The 17,061-nt window shown below is 35.3% G+C and overlaps 1 protein-coding gene across 4 annotated transcripts in view; it reads right to left on the reverse strand.

Annotated features, from left to right (window-relative positions):
* Window positions 1–2,599, reverse strand: part of LOC148952981 (uncharacterized) — a 44,986-nt gene extending 42,387 nt beyond the window's left edge. Inside the window, exon 1 of one of the 4 annotated variants that reach the window (XM_089088220.1) lies at window positions 2,466–2,599. The gene's annotated coding sequence lies outside the window, so the exon portion shown is untranslated. The remainder of the gene's footprint in view (window positions 1–2,465) is intronic. The other 3 variants (XM_089088219.1, XM_089088218.1, XM_089088221.1) reach the window with 3 other exon arrangements.
* Between the last annotated feature and the right edge of the window lie 14,462 nt (window positions 2,600–17,061).

Here is a 17,061-nt window from a genome sequence, read left to right on the forward strand (position 1 = left end):
CGTTTTCGCTTATCTTCTAACCGCGTGCGTCTTTGTTATTATTTTCATCTTTGACACGCTCTAAATCTTGTTTTCGCATATCTTCTAACCACCCGTGTCTTTGCTCTTCATTTTCATTTTTGACACATTTTGACACTCGCTGTTGCATATCTGCTAACCGTATTTGTCTATCTTCTTCATTTTGGATTTTGATTACTTCAGACAATTTAGCAATGCACCTTAATTTAGCTGCCCGTATTGGTGTTGTCGCAACTGATGGTCCAGGTTGTCGATTCTCACATCTTATCACGTTTGATAGTTTAGGTATTGGTTCCAAAGAATCATCATTTATAGTAACTGAAACTGCAAATTTTCGTTTTTTGGGGCCTTCCTAAACACACTGTGTTGGATGAATAGCTAACTAAATTTGGGACTCAGCTACCTTATATAATATGAATAACTTCATATGGTGTCATGAAGTACATGACGTAAATGACATCATTTGCAAAAAACAAATTAAGGCTCTTAACGAATTTTCTAAGACTTCTAATCTATCTAGATAATTTCTTTATGTGAGAATATCCCATGATACCAATTTTCCCGAAAAAAAATGTGGCTGTTTTCGAGAACATATATATATATATATATATATATATATATATATATATATATATATATATCATATATATATCTTATTTTTAGGAAAGGAAGAGAAATGAGAGATATCTCAGATAGCATAACTTTTTCAAAGCATCTTGTATTAGGGGCTTAAGTGTCAAAATTATATACCCTCTCGCAAAAATATGATTTCTGACCAGTTAAATGTTCAAAAACTGCACATTTGGCTACTTTAAATTATAAACCCCAACAAAATCTAACGGTCCACTGTTAAATAGCATCGAATTGTTTTCTATTTTTATAAAAAAAAAATCCCCAACTTTTACTGCCAAGCCGGTTTCTACCATTACAATCACACACAAGTGTATGAAAATGGTAGGCAAAATTAATATATATCGATACGATAATCCAGAATAATAAATTACTACTTTAAGAATAATTTGGATGCACATGCATGGTTAACATATTAAAAATTGTTTCAAAAGCTATACAAGCAAACTTTAGAATAAATAGAGTGGTGTAAATTCAAACAAAATTGGGGGGGGGGGGTAACGTATTTTTCAAGTTTAGCGAGAGGGGAAAATTTACCTTTTTTAAAAATGAGATTGCTAAAAAAAACTGCTTTCAATAAAAATCATCAATAAAAAAGGTCAAAATTTAATGAGGAAAAAAATCCCCCTCCCCCTCCATCTAATTTACGCCACGGAAAGTAATATAGGTACAAAATAACGTCAGGTTGAGTGATCTTCTCACGTCTTATACTTCTGGGTAAAATCTAACTTATGTAGTCAACACAGTCTTCTTTATTTAAAATCTTCTTCTTATGCTAGTAACCGATAGTTATGGGAGAATTTAGCCAATCATGTAAATTCTGGCCGTGCAAGGTCATTTCAGTTTTCTCAGTATAATTTCTCTGACATTTGGAGTCTAGTAATAAAAGGTCTTGGGCCCCAGGTCTTCATAACAAGGGCGTAATATTAGCAGCATTAGTGGTCGTATTTTTAGTTGAACTATTTTTGTAGAATAATCCAAATCATTGCTTTCTGATTCCAAAGAAGGTGATAACTTAGGTACCATTCTTAATTGTGAAACTAATTTCTTTTATGTAAAGTAAAAAAAAAGATAAAAAAGAAACATCTATCTAAAATACATACAGTTCCGTGCCGGTTCCAGCGACAAAGCATTATTGTCAATCCTTAATGAAAAGTTATAATTTTAGTTGTATCACTTCAAAAAACGCATACCAGATGAGACGGTCGAAGCCAAATTCATTAAGTTTGCCTTTCATGTAACTTAGATTTTACTGTTTTAGCACTTTATTCACTTTTAGCGTTACACACTCATAAAAACATTCCTAAAAATAAATGTAGTTACCCTACAAGACAAAATAAATACTGACCATTAAATCACAAAAGAAATTTTTAAGTCAGTTCGACTATTTTTACGCTAAAACGCATGGAAACAAGGGTCCCCGCAAACATTTTTCCATTGGAAGGGGCAACCCTGCAAGATTTTGCCAAGGGGAAGCGAATTCTTTTTGTATTGAAAGTGTATTTTTTCAATTTTGTATTCCTGTCTCTTGGGGAGGCTACCCCTTCCCGACTGGAACCACTGCACTGGAACACATTTTCTGAGGTGTAATAGAAGAAAAGAGAGAAACTAACTTCCTTTTCCACCACACGACTGCTACACTATAGTAAGGATTAGAAATTTATCATTCTTGACATTTTTCTAAGTTGATTCTTTTCTGGAGCCAATCAAATTCATAACAGAAATACTGACGCATAAGCAACATTAATTTTTTTTTAATTGTTGATACGCTTAAGAAGCACAAAATACAAAGCTGAAATTTCCAAGTTTAAACTTACCAAAGAAGAAATTCGACCGTTTTACACACTCGAGCAGCAAGACGCCGACTGACACCGACCCAAGGAAAACTGTTTCTATCCTCAATATTTTCTAAAAATATTTTAAGGGCTCCAATATCGTGCTTTTGCCAAAAGCTCACGGAAATAGAGGTGTAAAGGGAATTTCAATTCTCTTCAGGTTGTTCTGTACGTTGTGTTTACATTCTGACCGTTTTCAAAATGCTTCCCTGGACTTAAATTACAGAGGAACAAAGAATCAATTAGGATCAATCTTTCTAAACTGTAATTCTATTTGTATGAAACACTAAATGAAGAGAGAGAGAGAGGGAGAGAGAGAGAGAGAGAGAGAGAGAATAGGCAATACCATCAGTACCTCGCTACTACTTCAATAATACACGTTGTAGTCTTTACAGAAACGAAACATAAAAAGAAACAAAAAATACAAAAACGCTAAAAGACGATTGTTCAAAAAAACAAAAACGGTAAATGGGGACAGGGGACCGAGTCAAACTTTAGCGTAAAGAGCGAGGCGTTGAGGAGGGGACGGTCCCTTTCATATACGGAATAATTTCTGTTCGTTTTAAGCTTTAATGTCGTCCCTTACTTTCAGTTAAAAAAACTTTTTTTTTTATTTAATTTTTGAACGTTTTTGAATTAGGTTTTAATTTTGGCTTACCGTACATGAATAATTAAAAAAAAATTGAATATTAATTTTACTTTTATTTGGTTAAATGGCTTTCTCGAAACCTGTTTAATTTTATTTACGAACGTTTTTATTAGTAATAAATATACGTAACTTACGAATTAACTTACGTAACGAAACTCTATATTAATATATTTTTAATACGTATATTAGAGGGTTCACCCCCTAGTCAATACCTTGCTCTTTAAGCTAAAGTTCGAATTTTGTTCCAATTCTTTAAAAATGACCCCTTAATTACAAATGCCGTTAATTAGAATAAATAGCTCTTATGAAAGTACTAAATAACCTTTGGCTTAAAGAGCGAGGTATTGACTAGGGGATGAGCCCAATCATATACTTAATGTTTTCTGTCGTTTTAAGTTTTGATGTGACTCCTTGCTTTCAATTAAAAAACTTGTTTTTTTATATATAATTTCTGATCCTTTTTAATAATACTGGGAAATCCGGTGCCCCCTTCATAGCAATGTCCCTTCTCCCATGAAAAATCCTTTCATGGTATGATCCTCCCACATAACCCGCGCCCCCCTCCCCCCCCCCCACTACCAGAAAAAATCCCCTCTGAAAACGTCTGTATACTTCCCAATAACCAATGCTATATGTAAACATTGGGTAAAGTTCATAGCTTTCAATCTCTCCCCTGGGGTCTGCGGGGGATTAAGTCATCCTTAGAGACATAGTCATCGTAATTTCGACAATGCTGAACGAAATGACTCTCTCAAAATTTTGATCGGGTGACTTTGGGAAAAAAATGAGCGTGGGAGGGGGCCTAGTTGCCCTCCATTTTTTTGGTCACTTAAAAAGGGTACTAGAACCTTTAATTTCTGTTCGAATAAGCCCTTCTACGATATTATAGGACCACTGGGTTGATATGGTCACCCCTGGAAAAAAAAACAAAAAACAAACAAACAAACTAATAAACACGCATCCGTGATCTTTCTTCTGGCAAAAAATGCAAAATTCCACATTTTTGTAGATAGGAGCTTGAAACCTCCGCAGTAGGTTTTTCTGATACGCTGATTACGATAGTGTGGTTTTCATTTAGGTTCTACAATTTTAAGGGGGCATTTACAAATCAGCCTAATTTTTCGAAAATCAGCCAAATTTTCTCAGGCGCGTAACTTTTGATAGGTAGAACTAAACTTGATGAAACTTATATATCAGCATTAAAATCTGATTCTTTTAATGTATCTATTGGTATCAAAATTCCGTTTTCTACAGTTTCGGTTACCATTGAGCCGGGTCGCTCCTTACTTACAGTACGTTACCACGAACTGTTGGATAAAGCAATTGTGATACCTAACAATGCTTTGATTATGTATTTTGGAGGCCAGTGTAAGGTTCTAAGACTTAATTGTTCAACAACAAGCCTTTAAGTTACTACTTCCTAATATGATAATTAAATGTCTTCACAATAAAGATTTATTTTCGACTTAATTTCTTGGAAAGTTAAATTTTATTGTTTCTCCGGCTTGCAAAAAAGAAAAGTCCTAATTGACCCATATCAGCCTCTTAAAAAACATACATGCCTTTGGAACACGTTAGCCATCAAAATTGTTAAGATGTATTTTAATTATTAGTGACCAATTGATGAAAATAATGAACTATTTTGATCAAAAGAAAACACAGTCAGTATTTATAGTTAAGAAGAAAAAACTACAAGTGCTGCAGCAATTGTATTAGCAATGGTGATGAATATGATAAATTGCATATTACCCAATTGTCCCATTAGAGGATTTTCAATTTTTCCTATTAAGATAATAAAAAAAAAATCAAAACATTAGCTAGTCAATTTTCACCCTCATCCAGATGCCTCTACTTTTAGTACGTTGTTCTTATGTGAGTAATTAAATAAAATAAAACAAGTTTTTTTTAACTGAAAATAAGGAACGACGTAAAACTTAAAACGAACAAAAATTATTCCGTATATGAAAGGGGCTGTCCCCTCCTCAACGCCTCTATACGCTAAATTTTTTTATTGTTTAAAAAAATAGAGTTGTGAGAAAGTCAAACTTTAGCGTAAAGAGCAAGGCGTTGAGGAGGGGACAACCCCTTTCATATACGGAATAATTTCTGTTCGTTTTAAGTTTTAACGTCGTTCCTTACTTTCAGTTAAAAAAACTTGTTTTCTTTATTCAATTTTTGAACGTTTTTGAATTAATGTGGTTTTGATTTTGGCTCACCGTACATGAATAATTAAAACAATGTTTGCATATTAATTTTACTTTTATTTGTTTAAATGGCTTTCTCGAAACTTGTTTAATTTTATTTACGAACGTTTTTATCAGTAATCAATATGCGTAACTTACGAATTAACTTACGTAAAGAACTTCTATATTCATATATTTTTAATATGTATATTAGGGGGATTGCCCCCTAGTCAATACCTCGGTCTTTAAGACAAAGTTCGAATTTTGTTCCAATTCTTTAAAAATGACCCCTTACTCACAAAGGCCGTTATTTAGAATAAAAAGCTCTTATGAAAGTACTAAAGAAATCTTTGGCTTAAAGAGCGAATTATTGACTAGGGGGTGAACCCAATCATACACGTAATATTTTCTGTTCGTTTTAAGTTTTGATGTTGCTCCTTATTTTCAGTTGGAAAGCTTGTTTTTTTTTAATTTCTGTTCTCATTTTAAATAATTCTGGGGAATCCGGCGCCCCCTTCATAGCAATGTCCCTTCCCCCATGAAAAGGTCCTTCATGGAAAGATCTTTCCACATAACCCCCGACCCACCCACCCTCCTACTACCAGAAAAAATCCCCACTGAAAACGTCTGTATGCTTCCCAATAACCAATACTATATTTTAACCACAGTTTATAGACAGTAAGCTTATCGCAGATAATTTCTGGTCTTCGGTCTCGGTGCGAACAAAAAGCTCCTCCCACTTATTTCTGCCTTAGCGGATTAGTCTGTTATCGTCAATCACTGAGAAATGGTTACCAAGTGCATTATTCGTAATTGCGAAAGCAGAAAAACCTTGGTGAGCCAGCCAAGTGGTTTGCAAGCGTCCCATATCACAGTTATTACTTAATTTATATAAAAATTATGACTTAATATATTATTTACGTGGACTCAACTGATCGGCCTATTGAGGATTTTATAAAACAGGGGGCGGGGGGGCTGATGAAATTTGTGAAAATAAGGAATTTTTTCTTCTTCTAACAACTGGTGGAGTAGGCGTGATGGTTTCAGGGGCGGATCCAGGATTTTTTTAGGGGGACGCAAAATAGGTTGATCCGACAAACTTACGTTAGGAGCAAGTTTAATTAATGCTAACTTGCGTCAATTAGGTAAATTACGCTACTTTTGACTACGTTACGGGGGTAACCCTCGCCCCCCCCTCTGAATCCGCAACTGGATATTTTATAATTTTTTTTTTTCACGTTGTGATATTTATTTTATCAGATTGTAGATACTGTGATATTTGAAAAATCTAGTTACCTGTTTTGGCGGAGAGCCTAGATAAAACTAGTTTTGTTTTCAATCAATGTTTTCATATGAAATATGCAGATCTTTCCTGAACTTTAAACAATAAACACCTTTGTTTGAAAATCTTTGCACTTTCTGAATTTAGATAGCGATAAGGGTTCCTGATTGAGAACAATTTTAGGACTTGAGCTCTAATATTTACCTTTTGCATTATTACAGCCCACTATACATACATTCATATAAATTTATATGCAGTGTTACCGCCATACCAATTATTCTCCTTTCCTTTTTTATTCTTTAATAATAATTTCTGGTCGTTTTGAGTTTGAATTATTGTAGGCTTCTATTTCTACTGATCTTAAGTTTAATATGGCCTTTACTATTCTTTTAAAAAAACTTTCTTTTTCGTAAAGTTTTCGTAGATATATATATATATATATATATATATATATATATATATATATATATATATATATATATATATATATATATATATATATATATATATATATATATATTTATTTATATCGGCGCGTACAAACAACTCCTCTCATTTGATCTGCCATTAGCGGTCCAATTACCCTGGAACACGTATTTTGGCAGAAACTTTCTCAAAATGCCTTTGAAACCAACTTGAGACTTCGAAACCTATTTTTAATTACTAAAAACATCTAATAATAACATTACACTACTAACTACCGATTTTCATGTATGTATTGGAATAAATTAATTTAAAATTAGTTTCTTCAAAATTAGTGTTCCAACGTTGAAGCCAAGTTTCGCGTCCAAGAGAAATCTGACTTGTTTACCCACGAAAAGATCTGATAACGCCTATGTTTCTATCTGCAAAAACGTTCTCCGGAGCACTCGCACCCCTGTCCGGGTTTTTATAATGGGAGAGATAGAGAATGATCATACTGCTAATTATATATACTGTGATTTTAACATTGGGTAAAGTTCATAACTTTCAGCCCTCCCCTCGGGGACTTCGGGGGATTAAGTCATCCTAAAGGACATAGTTATCATATTTTCAACCATGCTGAAAGAAAATGGCTATCTCAAAATTTTGATCAGGTGACTTTGGGAAAAAAATGAGCGTGGGAGGGGCCCTATTTGCCCTCCATTTTTTTGTCACTTAAAAAGGGCACTATAACTTTTAATTTCAGTTCCAATGAGTCCTCCCACGATATTCTAGGACCACTGGGTTTATACGATCACCCCTGGGGAAAAAAACAAAAATACAAAAAAAACAAATAAACACGCATCCGTGATCTTTCTTCTGGCAGAAAATGCAAAATTCCACATTTTTGTAGATAGGAGCTTGAAACCTCTGCAGTAGGGTTCTCTGACACGCTGAACATGATGGTGTGATTTTCATTAAGGTTCTATAACTTTTAGGGGGCCTTCTTTTGAAAATCAGCCAAATTTTCTCAGGCGCGTAACTTTTGACGAGTAGGACTAAACTTGATGAAAATTATATATTTGAAATCAGCATTAAAATCTGATTCTTTTGATGTATCTATTGGTATCAAAACCCGTTTTCTAAAGTTTCGGTTACCATTGAGCCGGGTCGCTCCTTACTTACAGTTCGTTACCACGAACTGTTTGATCTAAAAAATATATTTACGGTGGACGAAAAAGTACAGATGTTATCCTACATGATCATTTGATCTGAGAAATCTCAGATGGTCAAGCTGACTCAGTTGGCTTAGACTAGCCAATGCAACAAATATTACTGTTTTAGACAATGCACAATCAAATCAAGAAAGATGATCTCGGCTGGCAACCCTGTTCTTAAGTCTGAGCAGTACAATGCCGGATGCATATTGGTTTTTCGTCTGGTTCACATTGCCATGGAAAACCCGCTGAATTTATACATAAATTATACTATCACTTAGCTCACGTAACTAAGGCTACTTAAAAAGTTGAAAATTTTTCAACTAAGTGATAATGTCTTGAGAAATTTAGGTTCTGTTGCACTTAATGGTACACACGAAATATGTCAATTTTGGTTAATGCTAATAAAAAAAAAATAGGATGAATATATAATAGTTTAGAAATAAATTTGGGCTAAATATTTGCACACTAAGGGGGTGGGGGGTAAAGCATAGCATATATTAAATACATAACCTAACCTAACTTAACCTAACCTAGGTACCTTCCCCCCCCCCTAAACCCCAAAAAACAACAGTTTAAATATTGTAAATCCAATGAGAAACCACGCTTTGCGATCAATTTATATAGCAATTACCCGCTTTACGGGTCTCCATGACGGCAATCCTTGGACAGTCTATAGCGCTGTGTACCATTAAATGCAACAGTAGCGAAATTTATTTTAGCCTATACTTCAAAAACGAAAACCGATGAAAAACCGCAAATATGATCATTGATAGTGTTAGAAATAGGCCATACATGTTCAATTCAAATAACGAAAATTACAAGGACACTTTCCAAGATGGGCAGCTCATCTAGAATTTTGCTGTGGCTACTATGTGATTCTAGGATTGTGGCCTTTTAATGTATCATTTTTTTATTTTAGTGAATAAAATTTTAGGAATAGGCCTATAAAATGGTTAAATGGTAAAAATTAGTTTAGTAAGTCTAATGTATGAGCTAAATTGTTTGATAAGTAAGATAATCCACCTGTTACAGGCTGGCTTCTTTTTCTCTGGCACCTCATTGTTTATATTTTTTTTTATTATTATTATCAACGAAAAATTATAGTAAGATACTAAAAGTTATTCAGAGGATTTTCAGTGGTTATTGGTAAGTTCTATAGTAAATCAATAGAGGCCACATTCTGCAACAAATTGTGGTAAGATTTTGCCACTTATGAGGACTTTTGCCAAGTTTCACGATAGAATAAATAGCAAAACTAGGAAGAATTTGACCTTTTATATGTCTCCTTGAATTTTAACAGACTGTAGGTGAATCGGAACATTATCAAATTGTCAAACTAACTGGTAGTTCGGATTTTTTTTTTTCATTTGTTGGAGGTGAAAGCTGTGTCATTTCAGTCAATATTATACAGTATTGTTGTAAAAATGGGCATTAATTGACAAAAATGTAAAGGGACATTTTTTTTTCAGTGACTTTCTTCAATAAAAATTTTAAATCTTTGCTTAATCCTAAACGTTATTTTTGGAACAATAAAAAATAGTACTTATGTTTCAATGTGAACGGGAAAATTTCAGCGTGAGGAGACCCAAGTAAAAACTCGTAAATTATGCTACTTAGGCTACTTAGGGCAATATGTATCTTGTAACCCCTTTTTGTAGCCTCCGTCTTCCAAGCGTAAAAGCACCAAAAATGGCAATCAATAAATAAATGAAACTCAAAACGAACAAAAATTACAATAAATACCGAATCAAATTCAAAATGAGCCACAATTAACACGAGTAGGGCTGACCACCCCCCATGCCATCTCAGTAACAGAACATAATTTGCACTTTACTAAAAAAAAGACCGTGGATTGTCAGTTTAATATGCATATACTGGTATTCATTTCTTAAAGTTTTAATATTTTTTTGTTTATCAAAGTCAAAAAAGTGAAAACATTTTAAATGTAATTTGTTTCCTTTGTCGTTTTGGAAAGTAAAGGTCTAAAAAGCATACTTTTGTCAATAACATATATAATATGTAAACAGCAAACGATTTACCTAACTTAAAGCCCTTGTTCTGGGGACTGTGAGGGGGTTGACGTCCCCATAAGCGTTATTTCAAGATCTTTCAACAATGCCCAATAAAGTAGACGTCTCAGAATTTTGATTGGATATCAGTAGAAGGGGGGGTACCAGCGCGACGATTCAACCCTGCTGTCATCTACAACTTTTTTTAACACCAAATTTGGGCATAGAGTCCCTAGGGAGAACACGTGGTTAATGGGGTTAATGACCTCTTTCTCCAGGTGTGTTTTTGGCACGCTCTCAGCGAATGTTATGAGTTTCAATGTTGTTGTTTTGGGCAAGTGCACGCTCTCAGCGAATGTCAAGGTCAATGTTGTTGTTGTTGTTGTAAGTGCACGCGCTCAGCAAATGTTATGCCGCCCAGGAATTTGGAACACCTGTGCTGTCGACCTTAATTCACCTATCGTGAATCCATAATTCCCCTTAGAAACAACAAATTAATTCCCCTTTCTTGAAATATCAATCAACCAATGACATCTTCTGTCAGACCTTAAAAATTTTCGCCTAGAAACGATTCTCCAGGAATAGATCCAAGTCATTAATGTCTTTGCCTCGGAAAAAAATCTACTGGTCAAACTCCAAAATATATTAATAACCAAACGCCATGGAAACAATTCTCAAAGAAACATCTTAGCGATGAATTGTTTTAGCGTGGGAATCAGGTTTCTTAGTAATTTCAAATGTGACAGCGCAGAGATGCCAAACAAAAGGAACACGCTGAAATTACGTTTAGGGATTATTTGGGCGAAACTGTTTTAGACAGGTTATGGAATTATTTCGGCGAAACAGTTAGAGACATTTTAAAAGATGATTTAAAAGATGATTTTAGAAGAGGATTTAAGGGTGAAACTCTGTGGTCGTTATAATACACAAGTTGTATTTTAACAGCGTCGTGAGGTCCCCTACCCCAACCCCGAAGGGTTCCGCTCCCCCGACCCCAACCCCGAAGGAAGCCACCGATCCTCAAAGGTCCCCCGGGCTCCCAAAGGGCCCCCGAACCCCCAAAGGCCCTCCCCCGGTCCCAAAGGTCCCCCAGGCTCCCAAAGGGCCCCTGGACCCCCAAAGGGCCCCCCGGACCCCCCAAGGCCCCTCGGGCTCCCAAAAGACCACCGGGCTCCCAAAGGGCCCCCCGGACCCCCAAAGGCCCTCACCCCGGCCCCAAAGGTCCACCGGGCGCCCCAAGAACCAATCGGCCCTCACGTGCCCCCCCGCCCCCCCAAGCCCCGCCGCGGGCCCCAAAAGGCCCACCGGGCGCCCCAAAGACCCCCGGGCTCCCAAAGGGCCCCCCGGACCCCCAAAGGCCCTCACCCGGTCCCCAAAGGACCCCCCCCTCACCCACAACATTACTTTACAGCTCTTGAAGGCCACAACACCAAGCAATGCTTTTCAAAAGGCATTTCAGAACAAGTTATTTTCTTAATGTCCTTTCTAAACCTATTTTCCAACTTGAAGTACCCATCCTTCTCACCCACAACTTTACTTTACAGCTTTTGAATGCTCCAACACCAAGCAATACTTTTCAAATGGCATTTCAGAACCAGTTCCTCTCTTAATATCCTTCCTAAACCCATTTTACAAGTTGAAGTTCCCACCCTTTTCACCTACAACTTTACTTTACAGCTTTTTGAATTCCCCAACTCCAAGCAATACTTTTCAAAAGGCATTTCAGAACAAGTTATTTTCTTAATGTCCCTTCTAAACCTATTTTCCAACTTGAAGTACCCATCCTTTTCACCAACAACTTTACTTTACAGCTTTTGAATGCCCCAACACCAAGAAATACTTTTCAAAAGGCATTTCAGAACCAGTTCCTTTCTTAATGTCCCTCCTAAACCCATTTTACAAGTTGAAGTACCCAACTTTTTCTCCCACAACTTTACTTTACAGCTCTTGAAGGCCACAACACCAAGCAATACTTTTCAAAAGGTATTTCAGAACAAGTTATTTTCTTAATGTCCTTCCTAAACCCATTTTACAAGTTGAAGTTCCCAACCTTTTCACCCACAACATTTTTTTACAGCTCTTGAAGGCCACAACACCAAGCAATACTTTTCAAATGGCATTTCAGAACCAGTTCCTTTCTTAATGTCCCTTCTAAACCCATTTTACAAGTTGAAGCATCCTTCCTTTTCACACACAACTTTACTTTACAGTCTTTTGCATACCCCAACACAAAGAAATACTTTTCAAAAGACATTTCAGAACAAGTTTTTTTCTTAATGTCATTCATAGACCAATTTTACAAGTTGAAGCATCCATCCTTTTCACCCATATCTTTACTCTACAGTTTTTTGGATACCTCATCACCAAATATACCTTTCAAAAGGCATTTCAGAGCAAGTTCCTGTCTTAATATCCCTTCTAAACCCATTTTCCAACTTGAAGTACCCATCCTTTTCACCCACAACTTTACTTTACAGCTTTTTGAATGCCCCAACTCCAAGCAATACTTTTCAAAAGGTATTTCAGAGCAAGTTCCTTTCTTAATGTCCCTCCTAAACCAATTTTACAAGTTGAAGCATCCATCCTTTTCACTCACAACTTTACTTTACAGCTTTTTGGATGCCTCAATACCAAGAAATACCTTTCAAAAGGCATTTCAAAGCAACTTATTTTCTTAAAGTCCCTTCTAAACCCATTTTACAACTTCAAGTACCCATTCTTTTCACCCACAACTTTACTTTACATCTTTTTGGATACCTCAACACCAAGCAATACTTTTCAAAATGCATTTAAGAGCAAGTTATTTTCTTAAAGTCCCTCCTAGACCCATTTTACAAGTTGAAGCATCCATCCTTTTCACCCACAACTTTCCTTTACAGATTTTTGAATGCACCAATATCATGCAATACTTTTCAAAGACATTTCAGAGCAAGTTCTTTTCATAATTTCCATTGTAAACCCATTTTACAAATTGAAGTACTCATCCTTTTCACCCACAACTTTACTTTACAGCTTTTTGAATGCTCCAACACCAAGCAATACTTTTCAAAGGGCATTTCAGAACAAGTTCTTTTCTTAATGTCCTTCCTAAGCCCATTCTACATGTTGAAGTTCCCAACCTTTTCACCCGCAACTATACTTTGCAGCTTTTTGGATACCTCAACACTAAGAAATACTTTTAAAAAGATATTTCAGAGCAATTTCCTTTCTTAATGTCCCGTCTAAACCCATTTTCTAACTTGAAGTACCCATTCTTTTCACCCACAACTTTACTTTACAGCTTTTTGGATATCCCCAACACCAAGAAATACCTTTCAAAAGACATCTCAGAGCAACATCTCTTCTTAATATTCATTCTAAACCCATTTTCCAACTTGAAGCATCCTTCCTTTTCACCCACAACTTTACTTTACAGCTTTTTGGATACCTCAACATCAAGAAATACCTTTCAAAAGGCATTTCAGAGCAAGTTCCTTTCTTAATGTCCCTTCTAAACCCATTTTACAGCTTGAAGTACCCATCCTTTTCACCCACAACTTTACTTTACTACTTTTTGGATACCTCAACACCAAGCAATACTTTTCAAAAGGCATTTAAGAGCAAGTTATTTTCTCAATGTCCCTCCTAGACCCATTTTACAAGTTGAGGCATCCATCCTTTTCACCCACAACTTTACTTTACAGGTTTTTGGTTCTTTTGAATGTGCCAATATCATGCAATACTTTTCAAAGACATTTCAGAACAAGTTCTTTTCATAATTTCTATTGTAAACACATTTTACAAGTTGAAGTAACCATCCTTTTCACCCACAACTTTACTTTACAGCTTTTTGAATGCTCCAACATCAAGCAATACTTTTCAAAAGACATTTCAGAACAAGTTCTTTTCTTAGTGACCGTCGTAAATCCATTTTACAAATTGAAGTACCCATCCTTTTCCTCACAACTCTACTATAAGGCTTTTCGAATACCCCAACATCAAGCAATAATTTTCAAAAGCATTTCAGAACAAGTTCTTTTCTTAATGTCCTTCCTAGACCCATTTTACAAGTTGAAGTAGCCATCCTTTACAACCAACACCAAGCAATACTTTTCAAAAGGCATTTCACAACAAGTTCCTTTCTTAATGTCCCTCCTAAACCCATTTTACAAGTTGAAGTACTCATCCTTTTCACCACAACTTTACTTTACGACTTTTTTTCTTAATGTCCCTCCTAAACCCATTTTACAAGTTGAAGTACCCAACTTTTTCACACAGAACTTTATTTTACGACTTTTTGCACACCTCAAGATCAAGCAATACTTTTCAAAAGACATTTCAGAGCAAGTTCCTTTCCTAATGTCCCTCCTAAACCCATTTTACAAGTTAAAGTACTTATCTTTTTCCCCACGACTTTACTTTACGACTTTTTTCCACACCCAAACATCAAGCAATACTTTTCAAAGGCATTTCAGAACAAGTTTTTTCTTAATGTCCCTGCTAAACCAATTTTACAAGTTGAAGTAACCATCCTTTTCCCCCACAACTTTACTTTACAGCTTTTTGAATGCTCCAACATCAAGCAATACTTTTCAAAGGCATTTCAGAACAAGTTCTTTTCATAATTTCTATTGTAAACCCATTTTACAAGTTGAAGTAACCATCCTTTTCACCCACAACTTTACTTTACAGCTTTTTGAATGCTCCAACATCAAGCAATACTTTTCAAAAGACATTTCAGAACAAGTTCTTTTCTTAGTGACCGTCCTAAATCCATTTTACAAATTGAAGTAACCATCCTTTTCCTCACAACTTTACTTTACAGCTTTTTGAATGCTCCAACATCAAGCAATACTTTTCAAAAGACATTTCAGAACAAGTTCTTTTCTTAGTGACCGTCCTAAATACGTTTTACAAATTTAAGTACCCATCCTTTTCACCACAACTTTACTATAAGACTTTTCGAATACCCCAACATCAAGCAATACTTTTCAAAAGACATTTCAGAACAAGGTCTTTTCTTAATGTCATTCCTAAACCCATTTTACAAGTTGAAGTACTCATCCTTTTCACCCACAACTTTACTTTACGACTTTTTTTTCTTAATGTCCCTCCTAAACCCATTTTACAAGTTGAAGTACACAAATTTTTCACCCAGAACTTTATTTTACGACTTTTTGCACACCTCAAGATCAAGCAATACCTTTCAAAAGACATTTCAGAGCAAGTTCCTTTCCTAATGTCCCTCCTAAACCCATTTTACAAGTTGAAGTACTTATCTTTTTCCCCACGACTTTACTTTACGACTTTTTTCCACACCCAAACATCAAGCAATACTTTCCAAAGGCATTTCAGAACAAGTTTTTTCTTAATGTCCTTCCTAAACCAATTTTACAAGTTGAAGTACCCATCCTTTTCCTCACAACTGTACTATAAGGCTTTTCGAATACCCCAACATCAAGCAATACTTTTAAAAAAGCATTTCAGAACAAGTTCTTTTCTTAATGTCCTTCCTAAACCCATTTTACAAGTTGAAGTAGCCATCCTTTACAAGCAACACCAAGCAATACTTTTCAAAAGGCATTTCACAACAAGTTCCTTTCTTAATGTCCCCCCTAAACCCATTTTACAAGTTGAAGTACTCATCCTTTTCACCACAACTTTACTTTACGACTTTTTTTCTGAATGTTCCTCCTAAACCCATTTTACAAGTTGAATTACCCAAGTTTTTCACCCAGAACTATACTTCAGAGCTTTTTGATTGCCCACAACACCAAGCAATACTTTTCTAAAGGTATTTCAGAACAAGTTATTTTCTTAATGTCCTTCCTAAACCCATTTTACAAGTTGAAGTTCCCACCCTTTTCACCCGCAACTATACTTTACAGCTTTTTGAATGCCATATCATCAAGCAATACTTTTCAAAGACATTTCAGAACAAGTTCTTTTCTTAATGTCCGTCCTAGGCCCATTTTACAAGTTGAAGTACCCATCCTTTTCACCCACAACTTTACTTTACAGCTTTTTGAATGCCCCAACACCTAGCAATACTTTTCAAAAGACATTTCAGAACAAGTTCCTTTCTTAATGTCCCTCCTAAATCCATTTTACAAGTTGAAGTACCCATCTTTTTCACCACAACTTTACTTTACAACTTTTTTCTTAATGTCCCTCCTAAACCCATTTTACAAGTTGAAGTACCCAACTTTTTCACCCAGAACTATACTTCACAGCTTTTAAATGCCCACAACACCGAGCAATACTTTTCAAAAGGCATTTCAGAACAAGTTCTTTTCTTAATGTTCCTCCTAAACCCATTTTACAAGTTGAGGTACCTATCCATTTCACCACAACTTTACTTTACAACTTTTGTGCACACCACAATATCATGCAAGTTTCCACTTCATGTCAGATTTTTTTTGTGTACGCCACAAGTATCATGCAAGTTTCCACTTCAGTTCAGATTTTTCTCAAAGAGATGAAAAAATTTAAAATGCTGTTCCAAATTTTTTCATAGAAGATAGAAAGTTCAAGTTATCTTCAGAATTTTATTAAAGAACTTACAGTTCAATTCTAATTTCTCCAAAGAAAATAAAAATCTTCCAATTCAGTTCTTTATTTGACAAAGACACAAGGAAATTTAAAGTTCTATTTGAAATTTCTCAATGAAGTGAAGAAAAGTTCAAGCTCTCTTCTGAATTTTCTCAATGAAAAAGAAATTAGTTTTTGATCAATTTTATTTTTCCTAATAATATAAAAAGGTTCCACTTCAGTTCAGATGTTTCCCCAAAGACATAAATTTTTAATTCTCCTCCAAATTTTTTGTAGAAGATAGAAAAAGTTACATATTGATC

The sequence above is a fragment of the Artemia sp. Qi Xiang Cuo genome, chromosome 4 (assembly GCF_049724085.1).
Source record: "Artemia sp. Qi Xiang Cuo chromosome 4, ASM4972408v1, whole genome shotgun sequence".
In the NCBI taxonomy this organism is placed as follows: Eukaryota; Metazoa; Arthropoda; class Branchiopoda; order Anostraca; family Artemiidae; genus Artemia; species Artemia sp. Qi Xiang Cuo.